The sequence below is a fragment of the Lepisosteus platostomus genome, chromosome 17 (genome assembly GCF_059453375.1).
Source record: "Lepisosteus platostomus isolate fLepPlt1 chromosome 17, fLepPlt1.hap1, whole genome shotgun sequence".
In the NCBI taxonomy this organism is placed as follows: Eukaryota; Metazoa; Chordata; class Actinopteri; order Semionotiformes; family Lepisosteidae; genus Lepisosteus; species Lepisosteus platostomus.
In genome coordinates this window covers 9625451-9648932 of record NC_142627.1, presented here as the reverse complement: position 1 = coordinate 9648932, position 23482 = coordinate 9625451, and the positions used below count along the sequence as shown (strand labels likewise).

Genomic DNA, 23482 nt, shown 5'->3' with positions numbered 1-23482 from the left:
AGGAGAAGGGAAAGACTTTTTAAGCTCCTCTTGCTTCTGCTCTATTAATTATTAATATTCTAAAGGGTACAGTATAAGTTGAGCTAGCTGTAGCTGGCTGGCTGCCTCTCGTCTTTGTATAAATTCATGTCGGAAGTGAGCACAAAGGAAACGAAAACTTAAACGATTACCGTGTAATCGCAGAGGTATCAGTTACATAAGAGATGCCGTCTCTTGTCACCACACATCAGGGTAGCAGTAACAATTTCCGCAAGTGGTCTGGACGTGCGCAACAGGAATCAATTCCTGATTGTACTGTGGGCTACGAGTCTGCAAATTTTTACACAATAGTACAAATTTGTGTAAATTTGTTTTGATTGGTGGTGGTGGAGGGGATCCCCATTACCTGTAAAGCGCTTTGAGTGGAGTGTCCAGAAAAGCGCTATATAAGTGTAAGCAATTATTATTATTAATTACAGAGAGAAAGTTAATGACACCTTTGGAACGGTGGCTTGCAGTCGTAAACACAAAAAGAAAACCACCAAAAATATCTACGTGAACTTAAAAATAAATGCCAGTTCATCTCTCACTATCTGTTTGACTGAAAAGAAATAAGTTTCCTCTGCTGTCCAGAAAGCATAGCCCCCTCTGTGCTTTAAGAGTGGAAACAGATGCATCTTATCCAGTTTTATGGGAGCTGTAATGTGAGCCACCAAACAAACACGTTCTGGCATTTGGTGCCAGAAAACGGCTTCCCATCAGTGAGTAAAGAGTCCTTGGTGGTTTATTTGCAGTGCTTCACAATGAACCAGATTTTGATGAATATTTTCAAAACACCTGAATCTAAGTGGTGAAGGTTATTTCGAAGAGGATTGGCTGGTTTTGAGAGCAAGCATTTGTTAAAATAACAGTCTAGGGGCCTGTTTCATAATTTGTAACTCATGCCTTCTAAACCATTCATTGTGCTGCAGAAGGCTAGATCTATCTTTCAGTGCCCAGCATGTATATTATTGCACGTGGTATTTATTTTTCTTTTAATGATAGCTAGTAATTTAGCACCATTTTGTCTTTGTGCACATAGCCCTTGCACTTAACCCTTAGTCTAAGAACCTACACTTAAAATTAGCAAGTACACAGTGAGACTAGGATTAGTCATTTTTCTAGGCTTGTTTACTCAATAATATCCCTTACAATCAGGAAAGAACAGAAATATACACCAGCATCAAACTTTTCTCATAATATCCTTTGCATTTGACACCCTCAGATGGTAAAATCAATATTCTTTCTACTAAATTGTACCCTGGGAGACTAAGGCCTTTTTTGTATGGACAGATAATGCCTTTTATCTGAGTATGGAAAACACCTGTCAGTATAGTACAAATTCTACGGTATCCTCATGGAGCCCTAGGTTATTCTGATAGGTGAGCATCCTTTAGAGTGGCTTTTTGCTGTGTTTTTATAGTATAGGGACCAGGAACAGCTGTAAATAGTAAGTTTTAAAAACTGGAAGTGGTTTTTGAGCAAGATGTTGCTGAACTCCCTCTTGAAGTACAAGTGCTGCCAGTTTATTTAATTATAGACATTTTGTTTCAGACAGCTCAACACTATTTATTTTCAGTGCCCAGCAGTTTTTGTGATTGATTTTTGTGATTGATTGATTGCTGTTCTACTGCCACCTCCTTTGTGTTACTGCATGAGTTTTCTCTCTCTGTGCAATGCTTTCAGCTTGTTCTCCCTGGAGTGTAAACTAATGGAATGATATTTGCCTTTTAGTCAGTATTAATTTTTCTTTCAATTACAAGTGTGGTCATATTTTCTCAAGGACATTTAAATTACTTATGCTGTGTATTAGTAAGAGCAGACAAGAAATGAACCATTATGTGCTATTAACTCTAAACCGCATGAAGGAGATTAGGATGCAGCTGAAAACATTGCTTATCATTTTATTTTGCTGATTAGCTAGGACAATGGACCCACAACTTAATAGGCTAGCTTCTGCAATGCGCAAGGAAGAAATATGCTCGAATTGCATGTTTGTTTGTATGATGATTTAAACATCTTGCATTATATTTTCATTCTGACACTACTCACATGATGTAATGTGAGGTGCAGGGCAATTTGGACATGACTCTTTGTGCTTCAGGATGTACTGTACTCACAGAAAGTAAGAAACTACAGAAGGAGCATTCTCATGACATGGTCACGTTGTCTGTACACTGTACATCTGAACTGTTTCTCTATGCAGCTTCCAAGAATTTGTTTGTGCTTCCTGAGCACAAAGTTTTATTTTGTATCTGTAGTAATCCTTCGCTTTTCAGTCATCAAGTCGCACTCTTACAGAGATACAAAGTTTTCAAGACGGCGTCTTTTGCAACATATGTTTTACAGCATTGTATGTATTGTTAAGTGTATTAGGTATTGCCAAGAGGTCTTCAAGACCCAAGCTGCTGGGGGAACTCTGTATAAATTTCTCCTTTTGTTGCTTCTCTATAAAGATGGTGTACCTGTCTATCTAGGCTACTAGTTGAAGACAGCAGATATCTAAAGAATCCTTACACTCTGTGCTAGTCTGCAGGGTGAAAAATCTATGTTTTAAAAGGTCTCTTAAGCCCTTCTGTTCTGTTAGCCCCACGATTGCCAAGGCAACAGCTTACTGTTGTTATCTCCTGTATGTGAAATACAAATGGGAGGTGGGATTGTTGAAATGGGGGAATGTTGCTCCACTGAAACGAATCTCCATTAGCTGGGCCATCTGTTGCCTAGAGAAGTGATAGCCAGGCACTCCTCAGGGTCTTTCCACTGAAAGCACAGTAACTGAGAAGGACGTCCAGACTCCAGATTTAACATAGTGTAAATGTTGGGACAGTTTGTCTGAGACTCTCCTCTAACCTCTTGTGGTTTTAGTTACAACTGAAGCAGAAGGGACAGTGAGAGTTGACACTGCAATGTGGCTGAACAGGTTTGCACCAGACGGTGGGTCTGCCATTGGAAGTGGTTTTAACCCTGAGCCATGACTTTCTTACTCTCAGTGGCAGAGGGAAGACTTAAAGACATGAAGCCGACTGCAAGAAATTGTTTGTGGTAGACTAATTGGAATGACATTCATCGCCCAACACCCTGCTTTTTTAACCTCTCAAGAAAGTGAGATGAATGGTTTAAGCTTTAATCGGCCTCTTTGTTATCAGTATGGTTTTCTGGAGCAGACTGGATTAAGCAGATTGTTTTGAACAGGAATGTTTCTTAACTGGAGATCTAGGAAATAAACCCATAGCTTAATCATGTCATGAGGCTCTGGGAAAATTCAGGACTGTATGTGCCTGTTCAGTTCTTAGTGATGCAGGATTATGAAAGTTTGTGATGTTCCTATAGGTGGATCAGCGTTGTATGCAGAAGAAACACCAGAATATTGCCTAGTGTATGCCAGACATTAGTACACTCTTTTTGAGGAGGGTAGCAATTGTGGCAATTAGTTCTGATTCCCAAATTATAATAAGTAATGGAAGAAGGAAGAAAGCTATGGATGCTTACGTAGTCAGAACTTGCAGTTCCATGTTTGTGGAATACTGAAAACATTTTACCAAAGATATGGAAATGTTTCCACTACACAAAAACACATGTACTCACTGCCCTATTTAAACTTTAGAACATGGCATGTTACATGTTACATGTTACATGTGACCCCTCTTGTCCAAAGTATTGAGTATTGCATAGAACCTGGTGTGTTTCATGATATTGAGGACTATAAAGTAGTAACAGACCAGACCTTACCTTCATGTTATGGAAGAGACAAATTACATAAGTAAGCAACATGATTGTTGGTATTTGCACCCCTGGTATGTCGCTGAAAGCAACAGCAGACCTGGCTAATGTGTCATTTCAGACAATCTCAATTGTGGTTAATAAAAAACTTCCAACAGAAATACAGTTCATGCCAGTGGAAACCATTGAACAACTTCCATGTCTTGTGCAGAAATACATCAGCTAGAGTTGTCGTGGTGGTAACATATCTCCATGAACAACTATGTTGAATCAATTCTATAATGTATTGCAACTGTACAGTATTTGTTGCTTTGATAGGGTAGTATGTATCTATATGCCTGTCTTACTATTTCAAGGAATTAAGCTGTAGTTTCAGTACTTTTTGGACCTCTTGAAGGTAGCAGTGTTCCTTTGCATTAAGTAACATTTTATGAAATGAAGCTGTTTCTCTGAAATCTGAAATCACAGGACATTGAATTATGTATACTTTGCTGTTTGCGTAAGATCTTCAGTGTAACTGTGTGCTTAACCTCTGGAAGACAGGGATTTGTAATGATGTTAAAAGTGTATCTTCAGGCTGTTTTGCACATGACTCTGGATTTTGCTGAATGGCTTCTTGTACAAAAAAAAACAAACAAAAACAGCCTTGACACCTTAGTGCTGGAATGCAGTAAGTGCTTTGTTTTACTGATTGTTTTGATGAATATCACAACAACGTGCTGGTGAGCCCAATGTGTTTTTATTGCTGGCATTTTGCAGTTTAATATATTCATGAAACAGCTGTTGAAATGCAAACAGTGCAAGTTCTGAAAGTAGGGATAATTTTTATTCTGTGAAGTTTCACAAAACTTTTGCCTTTGTTTTGTCATGCTACGAGGAAAAGTGTAATGCAGCAGTGTAACGAATGATACAATAATAATACAATACATACAATACATACATTTAGCCTTCAGCATACTCCTTCTCTTTAAGCAAGATTGTACCAACCAGTAGGTGTAAATGTTATGGTTATAGAAAGAAATCTGGAAGTCATAGATTTATAATGCTGTTCACATTGTGCGCAGAGGGTTGGGGTATGGACTGAGCTGAATATCACAACATTAACATAAAAAAAATTCTGCATCACTGTTTGTTTCAGTCCAAGTTTTCCTCACCACATAGATGTTCTTAGTAATGATTAAATTACAGTGCACTGTCTCAGCCTGTTTTTTGTAGTCTCCGAAACTTTGATGGGAAATTGTTATTTCTTGGGAGGCCAAACTGGACCCATGCTGTGCAGAAATTTACTCAGAATATGCCTGAACAGAGAGATATAGGAGGTTTAACAGTCAAAACACTGAACTCAAAAACTGAAGACCTGTGGAGTTGCTGGCTTTGTTTTGGTTGTAGATCATTATCTCTAGAAGCTCAAGGTTAAAATCTGAATCATTTAAAATCCCTCTATTATACTGTAAAACCTCTAAAATCTAAAGTTTAATGAGAAAAGAATATGCCTGGAAATCTTACAGCCGAACTCTTTCTGAGTACACTAAATATCCATTACAGCACTTTGACTTCACCCTACTGTATTATGCTTTTAGCCTCTTTTCGTTGTGATTTTTTTAATTTGAAATGTTTGACTTCCCACCCTCTGTGGGAAGCACATTGAGTACTGTAAGGTACTTAATTATTTGCTGTGTTCAGTTCATCTGTAGAGTGTTACAGAGCTTGCTGTTGAGAGCCTAAAGCCAGTGGTGTCATAATTGACAAGTGGCATTTTGAAATAGTGGAAATTTCAGCAAAATACACGAAAACATTATGCATTTCTGGTTTGTGTAATTCCTTAATTAAAACTTATGTTGGCTAACTCGCTTTAATTTCTCTGTTGACTTTGCTGGGACAGTTTGTTTCTTGCAGTTACTACTTGTTGTCGATCATCAAGACTACACTACCTACAGTTTCTACAGTATATATCATCTTGTTTCTGTCTTGTCTTGAAACACGCACTTCAGTGTTGGACTTCATGTTCGTTTGGCATGTGGTAGATTGGAAGTGAAGCCCTCTATACTGCAGTATTTAAACTGCAGCAGCATTGGAAAAGTGGTATTTCCCCCCTTCTCTTTACCCTTCAACGAACGTGCTTGCACCAGGCCTCGCGGAAATCTGTGCTGATTCCAGAAATGTGGGAGTCCTATTGTTTGCACTCTATCCTCCGTCAAAGATTTCAATTCAGAAAAACCGTTGGTAGCCTTTGAGGCAATTGCCACAGGTCTTTTTCCTGAATTTGAACTGAAGTTTACCAAAATCCAAAGTGAAAGGTTGATAAAATGCTGCCTGCGGTTCTGCATAGCCTTGCCACCTCCAGAACTTATCATGGTTCAGTGATTTATTTCCTGAAAATTGCTTCTGTATACATCACGGTTCGGTATTTCAATTTATTTCAGTTTCCCCCTAAACTCTTGGTTGAATGTCATGTAACACAGGCTGCCCGGGAGCCTGGCATATGTAGTTAGGTGCAGTCTAGTTTACTTCTAGTTCTTCAGCTTTTAAACTGGTAAAATGAATTTAAGTTTGACTTTGGATTCTTCATTTGTACAGTGCAGACTCAGAATCTAAAACTGAGGGTGGCATACTTCAGTAATAAGTAATGTTGGGGCATTGTTTATTCTGATAAATGTTAGCATATTTTTACCTTGTCTGGTTAAAGGAATTTTGTGCTTCAGGCTGCATGCATATAAGGGATTCACAGAATTTTTCTTAATTTATTCAGTGATACACATCAGTAAAATTTAACTTTAAAACCATCTGTTAAGCTGTACATCAGACAAATTAATGAAAAGCTGGTGTGATGTAGTCATCTTTGAATTTTTATTTGCCCATCTGCAATTAGATATCTAATACTTAGGTGTTGGTGCATTTTAGATAAATACTGAGATTTGTATTTTGTGTTACTTGACTTTTAAATTAGAGTATGTTCTACTGCTTAAAAAACAATGATGAAGAAAGGTCTCAGACAAAGAATTGTGTCTCTGTTACTTACAGTAGATTTTAATAACCAGATGGTGACCAAAGAGACTGAAATGTACATAATTTCCTGATCCTTCTGCAAAGTTTCTCACATGTTCTTTTTAGATTTTATATTGTAAAATAGTTAAACAAACCTGTGAAACTCTGTTCATTGGTGTGGGTTTGTAGCTTTTTGGGGGTTTGTTTCAGATGCGTGCTAAAATAAACTTATCAACCTACTGTTTTTCTATTTTTTTTAGAAACAATATTTTTCTTTCATTCTTTGTTGAGAGATGACAGTTATGTTGTGGAGAGGCTACTCAAACTCAGACCTAGAGCCCCATTGAATATCAGTTGGATTAGCTAGGACAATATGTGACACTGAATAGATAACAGTGAACAGGCATGATTTTGTCTAGACTCTACAAGAGACATGGCAGAGTATCCCACAAGACAGCGTCTACAACCAGGTGCAAGGCTTGAGTCACAGATGTACAGCTTGTATTGCTACCAGTGGTAGCCACACACTTCACTATACTCCAATATTCTCATTTGCCTGATGATAATTCTGTAAATTTGTTGCAGTTAAATAAAGAATACGATTTTGATGCTCAACACAGGACTACTGTACATTTTTTTTCAGGTACATAGTTTTATGTCACATGAAACTGAGTTATTGGCGTGGTGGTATTTAATATAGAAAGAAAATAATAAAATTAGTGAAATTAAAGTTGTATTTAAATATGTGCTACCTTCCTGTGGGTGGTGCCGTTCTGTATGACCCAGAAGAGAACAAAGGAGACAGCATCTTTGGTGGACTCTAATGCAAAAAGTAAGCTTTGCTTAACCTGACAGGCACATACTTTCATACTACAAACTTTCTTCTGTACTTCGACAGCCTGAGCAGACGTTTCTGCTTCAAGCAGTTTTGACTTTTATAGGGCTTTTATGCCCTATTTTATGCAGTTGTATTTATTAACATTTTATGTTTATGTTCTTTATTCTACACATTTTATTTCATTTCTGTACTACAAGGTATTTCTTTGCACAGTATATAGCCATGACCTTACATCCTTTCCCACACACCTAGATTTTGTTTCCCACAGTGCTTTTTGTTGGTTTGCTGAGCAGTTCTGTTTACTGTGTGAGTGCAAGGTGGTAATGCCGATAGAATTTTTGTGACTATGAAGCTGAAAAGCTCTGTGTACCCTTGTAACTGGTCCCTAAAGACCACAGCACATGGCAGGGTTTAAGAGATGTGGATGTCAGGTAAAAATAAACTTCTGCTCCCCCATAATACGTACTTTAGCACCAATGTGTTTGATACCTGTGAAGCCAGCAGCCATATCACCCTGCAATTCACAACTGTCAGTTCACTGAAGCTCAGCAGGTGTGAGCCTGGTCAGTACCTGGATGGGAGACCTATTGGGAAAGCTAAGGTTGCTGTTGGAAGAGGTGTTTGTGGGGCCAGTAGGGAGCACTCACCCTGCAGTCTGGTCTGTGTGGGTCCTAATGCCCCAGTATAGTGATGGAGACACAATAACACAAAAAGGCTCCATCCTTCAGATGAATCATAAATCTGAGGTTCTGACTCTCTGTGATCATTAAGAATCCGAGGGCGTTTCTTGAAAAGAGTAGGGGTGTTACCCTGCTGTCCTGGCCATACAGTATTTCCCTCTGGCCTTTATCAGTCATGGCCTCCTAATAATCCCCATCTATGAACTGGCTTCATCACTCTGTTCTCCTCCCCACTTAGAGCTGATGTGTGGTGAGCGGACTGGTGCTCTTTGGCTGCTATCGCATCACCCAGGTGGGGCTGCACACTGGTCATGGAGTGTCCAGGAAAGCGCTATATTAGTGTAAGGAATTATTATTATACAGTAAATGCCACACAGGAATGTTGATCATGTCATGCTGAGGTGAAATGGAGGACACTAGTGATGGCAGTTAGCTAAAGGCCACTAACAACATTTGCACATCTTCCTGAAGTTGCTTTGCTAAAATGGTAAAATGGGTTAAAATAAACTTTTTGTGTATTATACTTGTTGGTTTCTTTTCATGTTTGACTAATCCAGTTATTTCTCATGACAAAAGAACCAGACTACCTTGGCATTTATCATTGTATTAACCCTTGACTCAGAATTGCCTCAAAACAGAAATAATTACTCCTTTCTGCTTAAATTGCTATCCTGTTTAAATAAAACATTTGGCCCATTTCCCTAATTTTAAATTAATGTCCTTAATATAATGGCTAAATGTTTTAAGTAATGTTTTTTGTGCAGATGTTCTTTCATCTATATGAGAAGGTTCCTTAAAGCATCTGTCAACTAACAGATGTAATGTCAGTAGATGTTGTTCAAAGGGACTAATGACAAACAGCAGGAACATTTATTTTCTCCCAGTTTTACAGTTGTCTGGTATTGTGGTTTTTTTATAGCAGTGGGTACTTCTGGCTGCTGGGAGTTCTGTTCTCCTGCTGTAACCATCAGTGAGGTCATACATTCTTCATCTATTCCAGGCTCACAGGCTTAAACATCACATTTCTTCATTGACATTATTAGGTTTAGGAAGTAACTTTCCAGACACAGTCACAGGTAGCGTGGATCCCCTGACATAATGAACAGTGAAGTCCTGCAGTATACCTTCTACTGCCTTCATTGCTCACTGTTTCACTAATACTGTTACAGCCCTTGCGAGTATCATTTGATGAATGACTAGGGCTTTAACACTGAGCAGCGCAGCAGATGAAATATTGCTCACTCTATTTTTTTATTCGAATCTGATATTGAGGAGGGACAAGACAGAGTGGCTTTCTGAAACTTAAAAGTGTAAATATGACTTAGGGTCTGAATTGGATTGTCCTGGAATAGTATGCATGTTTTTTATGGGTTTCATCGGCAGCCGAGGAAGAAGAGACATTTCCTTGCGTTGTGCCCATCACCGCTGAAAAGTGAATTTTGATCATCCTAAACTGAGATGGAATGAGAACTTCAAGAGCCTCACAGTGTGACACTGCACATATTGGATTTAAGTGTGAGTATCTTGGCAGTGTAGGTCTACCCTATTTGCACTCGCGAATGGATTTAAAATGTGCTCTACAGAAGGGCTTGTTGCAGGGTTTTCCTGACAGTGAGTCCACAGTCGAGGAAATTAAATCCTTAACTTTATAAGCAGTATGTTTTGTTCTGGCGCAAACTTCAGATAGTTAGGTTGATCATTGTTGTTCCTCAAGTCAATTAAGTATCTTAGTACAAGCAAAGCATATTCTATTGGAAATGCTACTGTAACAAAATATTTCTTGATTTTATCTCTGTTTCTGGTACGCTGAATGCCTTAGAACTGGGCAATGTGCTACAAGGTATTGTTTGACACAGGAGTGAAAGGATGAGCAGCAGATGAGAGAGTTACTCCCACTCGGGTAACTCTAGAGGCATGTGAATCCATGATTTATTCACGTTTGGGGCTCACATATCTTATTTGAGGTTCCTATGTTCCTAGCTTGGTCTTGTTGGGCGCTGGTGTAGCTGTACAATTGTCACCCATGCCAGAACATCTTAATGGTGACTCATTTTTGATACTGTGTCAGAGGAAGAGTTAAAATATAATTAAACTCCATTAATGGTCTGCAATCATGCACCTGTAAAATCTTGTGTTGTAACCTAATGCTGTCACAGTGTTTTGTGGAAGTACTATATGTAAATGAATTAATAAAAACAAAGTTAAACAACTAATTCTTAAAAATTAGCCCAAACATCTTTATTGGCGTGTCAATAATGTTAATCATCATAACTCCATGGTCACTGAGATGATTGAAAAGCTGTGATTTAGGTTTTATTTTTGTCAAAACACTATTTTCTAGCAGCAGCCAAGACGCTAATTGTCGATGCAGATTCTAAAGATATTTTCCAAGAGATTTTCTGCTTTGAATCGACGGAAGGGAATGTGACACTTCTAAGCATATTTAAAATGTGCCAGGCCATGTGTAATGGCAGCTTTCACACTGTGCTTGGTAACACGCGTTTCTCTGTTCTCTAACAGCTGGGAAGGGGGGCATCTCATTTACACCTTCAGCAGTCCTGGCTTAAAGGAGGGTAAGATGAAGAGCCCAGTGGTGAACAGCACTTGCTGCAGTATTTGCCTCTGGCCTTTTCTTTAATCTGAAATGTACAGTAATCAGCAGTCGGAAGCAAAAGATTGAAGTGGAAGATTGTTGCCCTGAGGCACCACAATAACTATATAAAATACAATGCATAGCTGCAGTCGGCTGGTCAAGATTATCTGCATCTATCAATTCACATCCGCTCATTTTGCTGTTTGCCCTGTCCGCTGGTGGTCTGTTTTCTATCTGCAAACCTGCAAAACCCAAGAACAGCATTTCTTTAAAGGGACGCTTGGGCTATCTGTAGTTATCTGTAGTTATAGCCATTTTGTTTTGTTTGTGCCTTTAGAAAGCTATTGCTTGTCTTTACAGCAGGCTGAAAGGAAAGGCTGCCCTGTATTTCTCGCACACCGTGTATCCCTGCAACAAAACTGAGTGGATCACAGCCTGCGGTCATTCAGTTTGAGATGCCAAGGTTTTGCATTTTTGTTTGATATCTCATACGCGGGTCTTTTTCTGCACACAAGTAGAGAAGGATCAGCTTTATAATCTCCTTGGGCTTCAAAGTCGTGGGTGTCTGGCGTCCAAGGTGGGCATGTTTTCAAGTGAGGCAATTGAAAAAGGGTGGGAATTTTGGAGAAGTAAAAGGCACTTTAGTCCTCTTTTCAACCATTGTGATTCTTACCTCAGGCTGGATGGTGCTTCTGTCTGTTCCAATTACATCAGCTCCTGTGTTCCCCCTTTTCAGCACTTTCTAAAAGAAAATCTCATCAGAATTTGTAGCTTGCAGTGTGCCAGTTATTTCCTTATTTCTTGTACTAAAGAAGGCTGAGGGGTGTAATAAACTATTGGTTACTCAGTTTAGTTGGACTCACTGGATACGGCTGGGAGCCAGGAGGAAAAAGTTGCCCTTGTGATACTTTATAAGAATTTCTCTTCTCTGAAATTCGCAAGGAAAACTGATTTTTGTTAGCAGAGGCAAATATGATTTTTAAGTTAATATTTTATTTAAAACAGAAATATGCTTGAAAACAGAAGTAGTTTCATTGCTGTCCAGTGTGAATCACAGATCTGCAAACATATATTTCTTTTGTATGCAAAAAGAACTAGGAGATCTATGAATACTCTTTGATACTGCCATAAAAGATTTGGAAAATCTTTTGGAGAAAAGATGAGATCTTAAGCTGGGGTGATGGAAGAAGACATGGCGCTGTTTGTATGAATCCCAGTGTCCTATGTGTGGCCTTAATTCAACTGGAAAAGCAGCTCCTCACTTTTCTACCTGATCTGCCATGTATTGGGGCTTCAGTGGTAGAAGAAGTTGTATATGTAAGACTTTGGGATCTTTTGCCATGAAACTTACTATCCATCCATTTTCCATTTTCTCCAATTCTGGGTCGGGAGAGAGCTGAAGCCTATCCTAGCAAGCAACAGGCGCAAGGCAGAGTACACCCAGCAAGCTAGTCCATTGCCCACAGCCACGCTCTCACCAAGGACAGTTTTCCCAGAGAATTCACCCACCAGTATGTCTTTGGACAGTGGGAGGAAAGCAGAACACGCAGAGGAAACCCACATAAACACAAGGCGAACATACAAACCCCAGATCTGGAATTGAACCCCTGGTCCCCACGCTGTGAAGGAACAATGCTAACCACTGTGTCAGCATGGCGCCCAAGAATATTACTATGTAAATGCAAAAAAAAAAGTTTATTTGAATAGTCTAGTTGAATAGAAACCAGAGATGTATGAGAAGTAGACCTTCTTCTCATTTCAAAATGAAAGGAGCTTCCCTGAAAAATGACTTTAAATGTAATGTCAATGTTTATCCAAGAAGTGGGATAATTTATTGATGGATAAAAAGCTCTGAAAAGAGGAACATGTTACAGAAAGTTCTACTTTCCAACTCTATAAACTCATGGCTGCCGACCACAGTTCTATGTTTGGTCCTTGTTGTTGTTGTTGTGTGGGGATGTTTTTTTTTTTTCTGAACCGATGAAAAGTGAAAGCTGCCATTCAAGTCTCAACAGTGGCTGTGAATCCTGATAACCTTTTGTCACCAGGGGTTAACATGGTGGAGATTGTCAGGGAGAGTGCACTGAATGTTTCCACTCCTGACTGTGGACAATGGGAGGCTGACCTTGCGGGTCTGAGCATCTGATTGCAGATAAGAAAGGATCTGCTGCTGGCAGCATTCCTTCTTCCCTTTGTTGCGAAAGTGACAGTTAAATGGGAAGATACCAGCTGAATGTCAGCACTCCTGGCTTAGTGCTTCAGAATGACATTCCTCTGTGTTTCTTTTTCACTCAGTAATGAAAGGGGAGGGAAAGCTATAATGTGTCAATAGGCCATAGCAACCGGTATTGGCACCTAGACTCCTCAAGGAATAAGGGGAAAGCCTGGTTTGGAAGAGAAAAGGAAAAGTAAACATTCAGAGCCAACCTGGACAATTGGAAAAAGGTAGAATCTGCCCATATGAATTACACAGAAAATCTGTGTATAATAAAGGTACTCCAGTGTGGGGTTCATCTTTCATCTGCAGACTACTTATAGCACAGACTCTGCCACAATGGAGAATAGTGAGCTAATGTCTTCACTGATCCAATCCTATGTGCTTTGGCCAGCTAAAGTATGCTAAAGTATTTCTTTTTTTGCTTTGAAGGCAGAGTATTTTATACATTTCTGAAATACATCCCTTATCTATGTGGTGCAGTGAAGACTGCTTAAGTCAGACCTTCAGCAATCACTCAGGCTTCTGAAAGTTTGAAAAGTTTGCTTTAGAAAGAGATTTGTAGAGGTGCTGTTGCACCATAATGGGATTTATTTCTGAAGACACAGAGGATAAAAACATTTTCCTTAAATATGTGCGGTTAACTAGCTCTTACGTTTGCATGTGTAAGTCTGTTATTGAAGTGTGAAAGGCATGGATAATATCGGCTGGTTCTTGCTTTGCAAAGCGGCACAGTGGCTCAATCCCTGGGGTGCCATCTGTATGTTCTTTGATGCCCTCTCATGATCCAAGGACATACTGGCCCTGGTGTGAGCGTGTATCTTTGTCAAAGTGTGCCCTGTGATTGACTGGCGTCCAATCCAGGATGTATCCTGCCGAGATCCTCTTGGTGGTTGGGATAGGCTCCAGTTCCCCTGCGACCCTGTATTGGATAAAGCACTAACAGCCATGAAAGTTTGGATGGAGCTCTATTTAAGAATAAAACCCCCAGATGTGCTTATTTTGTTGCATACATAAAGGGGAAGGGAAGACTCTCTTCAGTCACTCAGAATGAAGTAGGTCCAACTGTGTCAGTGCACTGCAGGGGGAGTGTGTTTATTTTAGGGAATATCGACAGAGAAAAGTATCGCATGCAACTCCTCCAGACACCTGTTGATTGTGAAATTGAACCCAGGAGTTTACAAAGAGTGCACTGAGTCTTTCCTGAGTGCACAATACAAGTGGCACTGGGAATGCATTTGTTTACAGGATGTTTGCTATTTCCCAGGAAGGAAAACGACTCTCTTAACTAGAATTTTATCAATTGTGTGAAAAACACTTTTCACACACGCCGCAGGCATGTTAGGCTTATGACGTGGGAAACCTTTTGCTGTGTGAAAGATGTCTTTTTCAAAGCTAAAAATAATAGTTAAGTTAAGTTGTAAAAGCTTAAATTATGGTTACATACTGGGAGGAGAATGGGCCCTGCATCAGAATGTGCACAAGTAAGGACCATTAAAATCATTTTGTGGTGTGTAATAAGTCTTTTGACTACTCCGTGACAGGGTCATTTATGTTTTAAAGGTCTAATAAGGAACCCTTATGGGTGCATTTTTGGTGTACATAAAGCCAAAGGGCAGCACATCTTGCACTTACTTTACTTATTTATTGTTAGGTTGTTTTTCCAAATATATCTGCCAAATGAAACAGTATCATTATGAAATGTGGGGAAACTATGGACCTCTTGAAAACAATAAGAAAAAGAGTTGATATCAAGTACACACCACTCTCTGGTCTCAAGCTATTTCTTTTTATTTTGAAGTCTCTCTATATATTTTTTTATTTTTATTTATTTATTTTTTATCTACGACTGGAGTGAGTTCTGAGATTTTAGGCCGCAGGTGGAAAAGCCGTTTGCTTACATTATATTGTAGGTACAGTCAGAACCTTGGCTTTATAGGCTTTTCTATATGGGCATGAGGGAGTCGAGGAGTCACCAAATCTGATTTAAACAATAAGCCAAAAGGGCTTAATGTCTGTTTTGTTATTTGCTTCCTGCCCCTTGATTGTGGGGGGTTTTGTTAGTGGCACAAGCTCAGGCATGTTTGTGAATGGCTTTGCTGGGAGTCTTCGTCCAAGCTCTTGGAGGAAAAGGGTACGTGTTTCCTGATTGCGTCTGAGGAATCTAAGAGAGGCAGTGTTTTATCTCTTTGAAGAAGGAATGAGTGAAGGTCAAGTACAGTGCAGAATGTTAACAACTTATGCATTGGTTAAAACTCAGACAACATCTTTTTCACGTCTTCATGACTGTCAAATCCCCGTCGTTAGTTCAGGGCTGTCGTTAGAATGGTAATTTAGCAAGAGGTCAGGGATCATAGTTCCCTCTTGTAGTGGAGATCTTATTTATGCCTCCTTCCTAAAGAGTATATGCAGTACGTAACAGGTGCTGGCAGAACTCCTGAAATGTATACAAAATACATGTATATTCGCTATATTAACATTAAGTATTTCTAGATTCAGATTACTCAATCCAAGATCATCAGGCTTGATACTAATCTTTGTTATCGTGGCTTTCTATGTCTAGAAAGTTTCATGTTTTGCCACCAATATTAATCATGAGTTTGAGAGACTTAGTCAAGGGCCAAACCAATGCGCGGACTGAGCTTTTCACAGGACTTAACATTGTGTCCTCCTTTATGCGCTGTGCTGTGCTTGAGGTGAAGGAGAGGTCTGAAATTTAGCTTTAAAACCCCTCTTACAGATGAGCCGAGCGACTTTTCTAAGACACGCTGCTTTCGCTCCAAGCTAGTTTCTTATCGAAATCTTTGTTAATGAAAGAAAAGGTTTTCTTTAACGATTTTTACAAGACGAGCTAGCATTACCGCTGAAACCACTGGGGTATACAAATCACTGAATATGTTAGCCTTATTAAATGCAGATGAAGTGGAAGAGATGCCTGTTATACAAAGGACCATATACATACGGCAGTATTATGTCATTAAAGGAACATGAGCTAGCCCAGCCATGCAAATGTAATGTGATGCAAGGGTAGTTGATTCCATCTCAGTGTTGTTTTTTTTGCAGTGCAGTTTTAAATAGCTTTCCTTTTATCCAATTTATAAAAGCTGTTGACTTCAGATAATAACTCATAGTGACAAGGGCCTGTGTCTTTCTTTCATTCCTCTTTTTAATACGACATTGAAGTACATGCTTTGGCTGGAATATTACAGATTGCTTAAGAATTCTTTTATTGAGTAGCCCCAGAATTGAAGTGCATGGATAAAGAACTAACCTCTCAAGCTCTAGGCACTGATGTGTTGCATAAGGACTAAACAGAAGTTTCTTTAGCTCGTGTCTGTGTACTTCTTTGATCAGTGTTGTGAAGAATGGATTAGAAAATGCTACAGTGTTACAAAACTAAACAATAGCAGTGAACAATTATTTTGCCATTGTATAAGTGAGCTGTGTGCATGGTGCATATACAGCAGCACCAATATCTAGTTTTACACCTATGCTTTAATGCTCTTGAGCAGAACATGTCTCTAGATATTGCCATTTCAAGTGTTTTTCAAAAGCACCACCAAAAGCTTCCATTTTTCTTTCTGTAAATGTCTTATTTTGGTGAGTAATGTGGCAGGATTGCAAGTAAATAAATGCCCTTTCTCTAGACAGCACACCAGTTTCACAGCACCGTAGAGAAAGGGACAATTCAGAACAGCCAATCAAACCCCTCCAGAACGTCTCTGGGATGTGGGAGGAAACTGGAGCAATTGGGAAACACCTGCACAAACTCAAGGTGAACATGCAGAATCCCTGCAGACTTGTGGATTTAATTTTAGCTTGTGACATCAATGTAGTGATGTGAGGAAGCAGTACAAACCGTTTTGTCACTGTTCTACCCTGTAATAAAAACTAAGGGAAAGGACTTCTTAAACAAGATGAAAAAATCTAGCACTGTTTTCACATGTATGGTTAGTAGTACAAATGTTTCAAAGATTTAAAGATTGCATTCGAAATCTTGGCACCTGTGAGTTGACTCCAAGCTGAGAAGGTCCCAGAACCTATCTGCAGCAGGGACTCAGGCTGAAGACACTGGTACTGTGCGACTGTGTCTAACAGCTAAACAAAATAATTATGTGTAAGCCAATTTGCTTGTAAAGGTTTCTCTTTGTTTTTTTTTCCAAATATGTTGGGCATTATGAGGAAGGATTAAAAGCAGAAAAAGAAGGGCAGCTAAATGCCTTAACTTTTTCCTTAAGCAATCTGTAAAATCCCTGCAGAAGGATAGGAGCAATTCTGCAAGGCTGATGAGCAGCTCCCTGTTTCCACTGAATCATTTGGGGTGATTCATAACTGCTGTTCCTCTTGGCTGTGCTCAGAGAATGTCTTTTCACTTCATCAATCAGCACAACGTCAATAAGCAGACATCTTTTGCTATGATTGCACCTATCAAGAAGTCATAATATGCTATTATTTACATCTTATCTTCCTGTTGGCGTATCTGCAGTGGACTGAAGTCTCGTCTAGGAGGAGAGCAGTCACATGTTCCATCCCGCTCTGTGCCCTGTGATTCTGGGAAGGGCTCCAGCTTGTTACAGTCCTCACCAGGAAAAGCAGCTTTCTTATAATGGATAGATATTTAGCATGTTCATTTATGACGGTCATAGCGGGGAGTGTTCTTCTCTGGGACATCATAAAACTAGAAATTTCCATTTTCTTAGAATGCAGCACTTAGAAAAATGATTTCCTGTGATTTAGTTTGATTTAGAGAGGGACAAGGACAACTTATCCTTTGAATCCCCCCAAAAAAGAAGGCAGCTATGGGCTCATTTCCACATTAATAAAAGGACTTGTCTGCTTTCTCTTAGTTTGACTCATTTCTGAATATGTGCTGCGAACTGCTGGCATCGGAAACCTCCAGTCTTCAAACACTGAAACCTGAGCTTCAAAAGGGTGGTTGCACCCTGCTTAAACTTGCAGTAAATGACAGAAAATAAATCTTTAAAAGCATGTTAAAAATGTAATGTGGACAAGTAAGTTTCTTAAAACAAGGCAGCTCAAATGCAACTGGAGATTTGCCCCTACTGCGACGGAGAAAAAAAGCCTGAGGCAATATCGCTGAGGGCACAACCTATTAGATCATCAGCAAAGAGCAGCTTGGACAGTTAAAGGGCCTGCTGTGCAATGGAGGATTAAAATGTGTCCAGCTTTTAGGGGAATGCAGGGTGAACTTTTTTTAAGAGAATAGTGTTTAAAAATACAAACTTTCCTCAAGGATGTCTTTGGGATTTTCTGAAGGTCTTCTGTGTTTTCTTCTGGAGGCCAGTGATTTAATACTTGAGTGGCCTGGCAGGTCTGGGTCTCTTGAGTTTGTCATGGTTCAGGCTCATGAGGTTAGTGCTTGCTAAAGCTCAGGCCTGAGTCAGCACTGAGTGTGTGTGAGAGGAGGCTTCTGTCTACACAGTGCATCAGAGGGGAAGCACTGCGAGATCAGTCTGGAGGGCAGTAACCTTCGCTGCACGAGCCAGGTACTGCCAGATCCGATGGGCCCACGGCTGAATCCGTCCTCCTGCTTTCCCAGGCTCCAGTCCCCCCCTCCCTCTCCACACTGCGCACTCCCCTGCACTGCTGTGCACGCACACCCATGCTTTGTGAAGTCAGGTGATAATGAAGTTCAAGAAACTGCAAGGGGGAAAAAAAAGCAGCCTCTCTGTTCTAAGAATATCGCATGCGAGAAGTTTGCACCATCTTCAGGTGTCGCCGGTGTTAACAAATCGGTGAAAAATAAAGTAGTGGGGCGAGAAGAACTTGGAAGTCTGTGACATTTGTGAAAGAAATAGGAATGTTTGTGCTTGTTAAGCAAAAGTCATTTTGACTTGACAGTGCAGTAAGACTCTTCCTGAGTACGTTTTTGACCCATAGTATTGCGTATTATACAGTATAAATGCATTCTGTATGTTTGGTGTTTGTATCAGTATCCTGTCATATAAACATTTGCAAAATGGAGATGCTGTTATGCTGACTGAATAATTAAGTTCACAAAATTTCTTTTTTCTATTTTTTTACTTGTAGTTCAAACTGGCCCCTATAACATTGCAACAATTGTAATGGGTGTTTTTGTCCTTGAACAGCCTGCGGTTTTACAGATGCCCACTTATACATGAAACAGTTTACGTTGCTGGTTTCAAGCGTTAGATTTTTCCAGGTCAGTGCGATGCTGTGACATTTTCATATTCACTATATTTACCTCTTTATGGAAGAAGACAGTGCACCCTAGCCTCCAGTTTTATGATTGGCTTGACTGGAGAGGAGAGAGGTCATGATGAAATGCAGCAGATAATAAAGTCTTTTTTTATTTAAAAAAAACCTGAACTTCCAGTGATACGAGCCAAGCCCTGGGGTGAGACTTCAGAAGAAATAATTTTACATGTTTGTTTCACAGTAGACATTACCTAGACAGTGATAAAGCCTACCAAATAACCAAAGACTTATAGAAAGAGTTTACTCTTCTTTCACTTCTGTTGTGGATTTCAAATGCATTTATATACCTCATATAATTTATATCACAGTATGACAGTACCTTTGTCTTGTATGGAACTGAATATGAGTTCAACCAAGGAGTAAAAGTATAATGATAATATCTGTGCTTTTAAGCATTTGAAAGGAATTGTGTTGGGATTTTTAGTTACTTGGGTTCAGTGTGGAGATGTAACTCTAAAGTGAGAACTTGTGATTTCTTTGTGTTTTTCAGATGTTTATTTTAATATATAAAATCCTACAGTTACATTACAGAGGATTCCTGGCTATCAATATTTGTACATTTACAAATAAAGAATTCTTTTAATCATTTCTGTAGCCTTGTTTAATGACAGAATGACTCCGGTGTTGTTTTATCTCTCATGTGACAGATTTTGGTTTTCAGGCATTGGCATTCAAGCATTTCATATGCGCAGTAAAATTTTTAGGTATACCACGTGCTTACATATTATATTACTGTGTTCTTTGTGATTTAGAAAAAAACAAAGAATGTGTTTAAAATATTAAAACAGAGGAACAGTCCTTGGAGGAGAGGATTTAATGGATATTATTTGTGGAATGGGGTTACAGGATATCAGTGTGTTATTCCACAGAGGAGGTTCAGACCTCTAAAAATAAATGGACAAACTATGACCCACTCTGCTGAGAGCAAAATGGCTTTTATGTGTCCCTGTAGGCTGTATCAGATCAGTTAAGCAGCAGACTTGCACATTAGGGGTTGTCTGGGTAGTAGACCAGTATATTTCTTTCGGCCTGTAATACTGATTGAATGCTAGTTAATGTTCCTCGATAACTAGCAGGTCTGCTTCTTCTTTGCAGTGTCTTGTTTGTGGAGATGTTTTGCTCTGTCTCACCAGCTGTTCTGTCTTGGCATTGCACATCAACTGGGATTGTCTGTGTGGTGATTAGAGCTCGAGATAGCTGCATGGCTGAGTTTAAGAACCTTGCATGCAGTGGAATTCTCTGTTGTATGACATTTTAACTCATTAAATCATTGTGCCTTTCCTTTTGCTTCAGCTCTAGGTTGGAGGCTTTTGTTATTGGTAGACCCTGATTTATAACTGATGAGTTTGCTATTGCCTTTTTGAACAAACTGCACAGTGATGTTCATCATTGCATGACTGGAAACATTTTGTTCCCCTTAGTGGAATGATTAACTGTGAAGTACCATAGACTGCACAAATATACATAACAGATACTTGATTCAGCCCGCTCGTAAATCGATGAACGTTTTCACTGGGAGCTTGAAGTCAGCAAATCTGGGAAAAAAAATAATATTTTCAGAGCCTCAAAGAAGTCCTGTAACCCCCTGGCATGTGGGACATACACAGTTCTTCTGACTGTACTGAGTACAGAGTGGGGTTGAGGGAAATCGAATCGGTAGATACTGTGGGGCGAGTGGGCAGTGAAATGCACGAAGGCTATGCCAGGTCTGTGCCAGAATGACTCTAAGAAGCCGCGACGCAGTGTTCTTTCTTTCCCTTATGAAAAATGGACTCAAGCTGAAATGTGTTTATCTAACCTAAAGGGTGAATGGAAATAATTCGGCTGATATCCCATCGCTGCCGCCTGTGTTACTTTACAAGGCTGTGGGTGGTGTTCAATGTCTGCACCATAATAAGCCTCTCTCTTTATAGAACTCTTCATCTCGAGCCTGTTTTAAACACTCCTACATCCCAAAAGCACAAATACTTTAGCCTTACTTGGCTGAGAGAACAGTTTATTTTCATGCCTCACTGTTTAAACAGCAGCAGGGACAGAAAAGCAAGCATGTACTGTATTTGCTACACTCTTCTCTCTCCTGGCCTAGGCATTCGAGAAACAGCCTTCTCCCTATGCTGTGTAAGCTTTGTTATGCTGTTTAATTACAGTTACATTTGCATTCATAGTTGCATGTTTTATTTGCATGTCAGTAGGCTGCTGTGTACATCTGCTGGCCACCATTCTTGAGCGAGCTTTGTAAGAGATTTTGTTTCCGAATTAGTGTACCTAGAGACCATGTGTTGCATATGCCACATTTTAAGAGGCTTGAAAAGCCATTTAGAAACCCAAAACTGCAAAACACACTCTATTTTAGTAAAACAATGCTGTTAAATAGCTGGCTTGAATAAAGCATAGAGGCCAAAGCATTGAATTAAAGTTTGTAAGACTGCATATTCTGCATATTCAAGATTATTTTTGATTTTCTTATCAAAAGTAATTGTAGAGTAATTGTTTTAATGTGGTATTCCTATATAAATACTCACTGTGCTTTTAACTGATGCATAGTGAAGTTAAGCAGTAATGTTTGTTTAAGCAGTGCCATATCCATTGACTGATTTTGTGATAATACAATAACACAAGCGGGTTTCATGTTAAGAGATTTTAATAACCACACATTCTTTGCTTTGCCTTCGTCTAGTTTGCAGAAAAGTCCTTCAAAGTGGTAACTAAATTACAGCACTTTCCTCTGAGGAATCTTAATGTGCTTGCAATTCTAGGCTCCTGTTTACCTATTTATTAATGCTTTTTGAAATCTGCTTCATCAGTTCAAGAGGGATATATGGAGGAAATGTGATAATACCTACAATAATGTATCCATTACATTCAAGCATAGCACAAAGGTCTCTTTTGCATCCTGCTTCACTATCTGACCTCATAGGCTTTATTCCACTCCATATGGATGCCTGGTTAACAGCTGCCAGCAGTCTTTAAAAAAACAATAGCAATGCACACAGGTGCCTGCAATCCGTCTCTCTGCATCAGACTGTGTAGAGTAAGGAAGAGGAATGAGCCTGGAAATGGTCTATCTGCAGGTAATTGAGCTGATGGTATTGGAAACATTAGCAGGCCAGAACTCTGTGGCCTGCAACAGCAGCCTTTTTTATCCCTCTAGACTCTGGCCCCCAAACAGCGATGCATTCAGCAGGATCTCTAGAGTGGAAGAGTCAGCTTCATACTCTTGGCTTGATTGCAACCAGACCAAACAGTGTCTTATGCCAATACTTGAATTATGTGCTGCTAATTTGAGCAATGCACTGCAACAGTATGCCAGTATGATAACGCAAAACTCACTGCCTGTATCGGCCACTTCAACCAATTCACTGACAACTACCCAGATTTCTCATGCTCTGAAATGACATTTTAGAAATGCAATCAAATATAAAGACCTTATAGTCTTATCTTACTCAATCTTGTATCTTGCACTCACTTTTAGATTTATGTTTGTAATCTGTATTTTATGTAACAAAGAAGCTTATTTAGTCCAGTCAAAGATTCCAAAACGTACTGTACACCTCTGCATCATTATTTCCTCCTGACACACACGTTTTCTATGTACCGTGTGTCTTAAGGAATGTGAATGAAGCTTAACTTGTAGGTTAACAGCAAGAAACAGTTTAATAAGCGTATAAAACTGAGAGGGGACGACAGTGGAATGACATTCCTTCTGTGCCCATTTTGACAATTTTCATGTTCACAGCCCGTGCCCTGATATTACTTTTACCTGATTCTCTCCATAAATGTCAAATAGAAGTGCATTGAAGCAAACGGCAGCATGTAATGAAGTATGAGATTGCAAACCTTCTTTGTAAAGACGTGTTGTTTTTTTCTCAGCACACAAGAGACATATGCTGTCATTCAAGCTCGTCATATGAGCAGCCAGTTACCTAGCAACTGGGCACAGTTGCGAGGCTGCCTGGCTTTGCACTCTTGGCATACAGAGAGTGGAGCAGCAGTAAGTTTAAAATGACCCCCCTGACTTCTGACATCAGAGCGGTGTGAAAAGAATCTCATCCCTTCTCATGCCCTTCATCGACCACCTGATTTGTGCCACTCTTAGTACTCGCCAAAGCTGCTCAGTCAGGATTGCAGATGGTCCTCAGTGTGACGGGAAAGTGTGCCACTGGTCTGGTAGACAGACTCATTCATAGGTAATG

At 39.6% G+C, this 23482-nt stretch overlaps 1 protein-coding gene across 8 annotated transcripts in view; it reads left to right on the top strand.

Moving 5' to 3' along the window:
- Positions 1-23482, top strand: part of sipa1l2a (signal-induced proliferation-associated 1like 2, genome duplicate a) — a 112963-nt gene that overhangs the window by 3699 nt on the left and 85782 nt on the right. For 2 of the 8 annotated variants that reach the window (XM_088610678.1, XM_088610677.1), the window contains exon 2: positions 10762-10814. The exons of the other annotated variants lie outside the window; for them this stretch is intronic. The gene's annotated coding sequence lies outside the window, so the exon portion shown is untranslated. The remainder of the gene's footprint in view (positions 1-10761; positions 10815-23482) is intronic. 8 annotated transcript variants of the gene reach the window in all.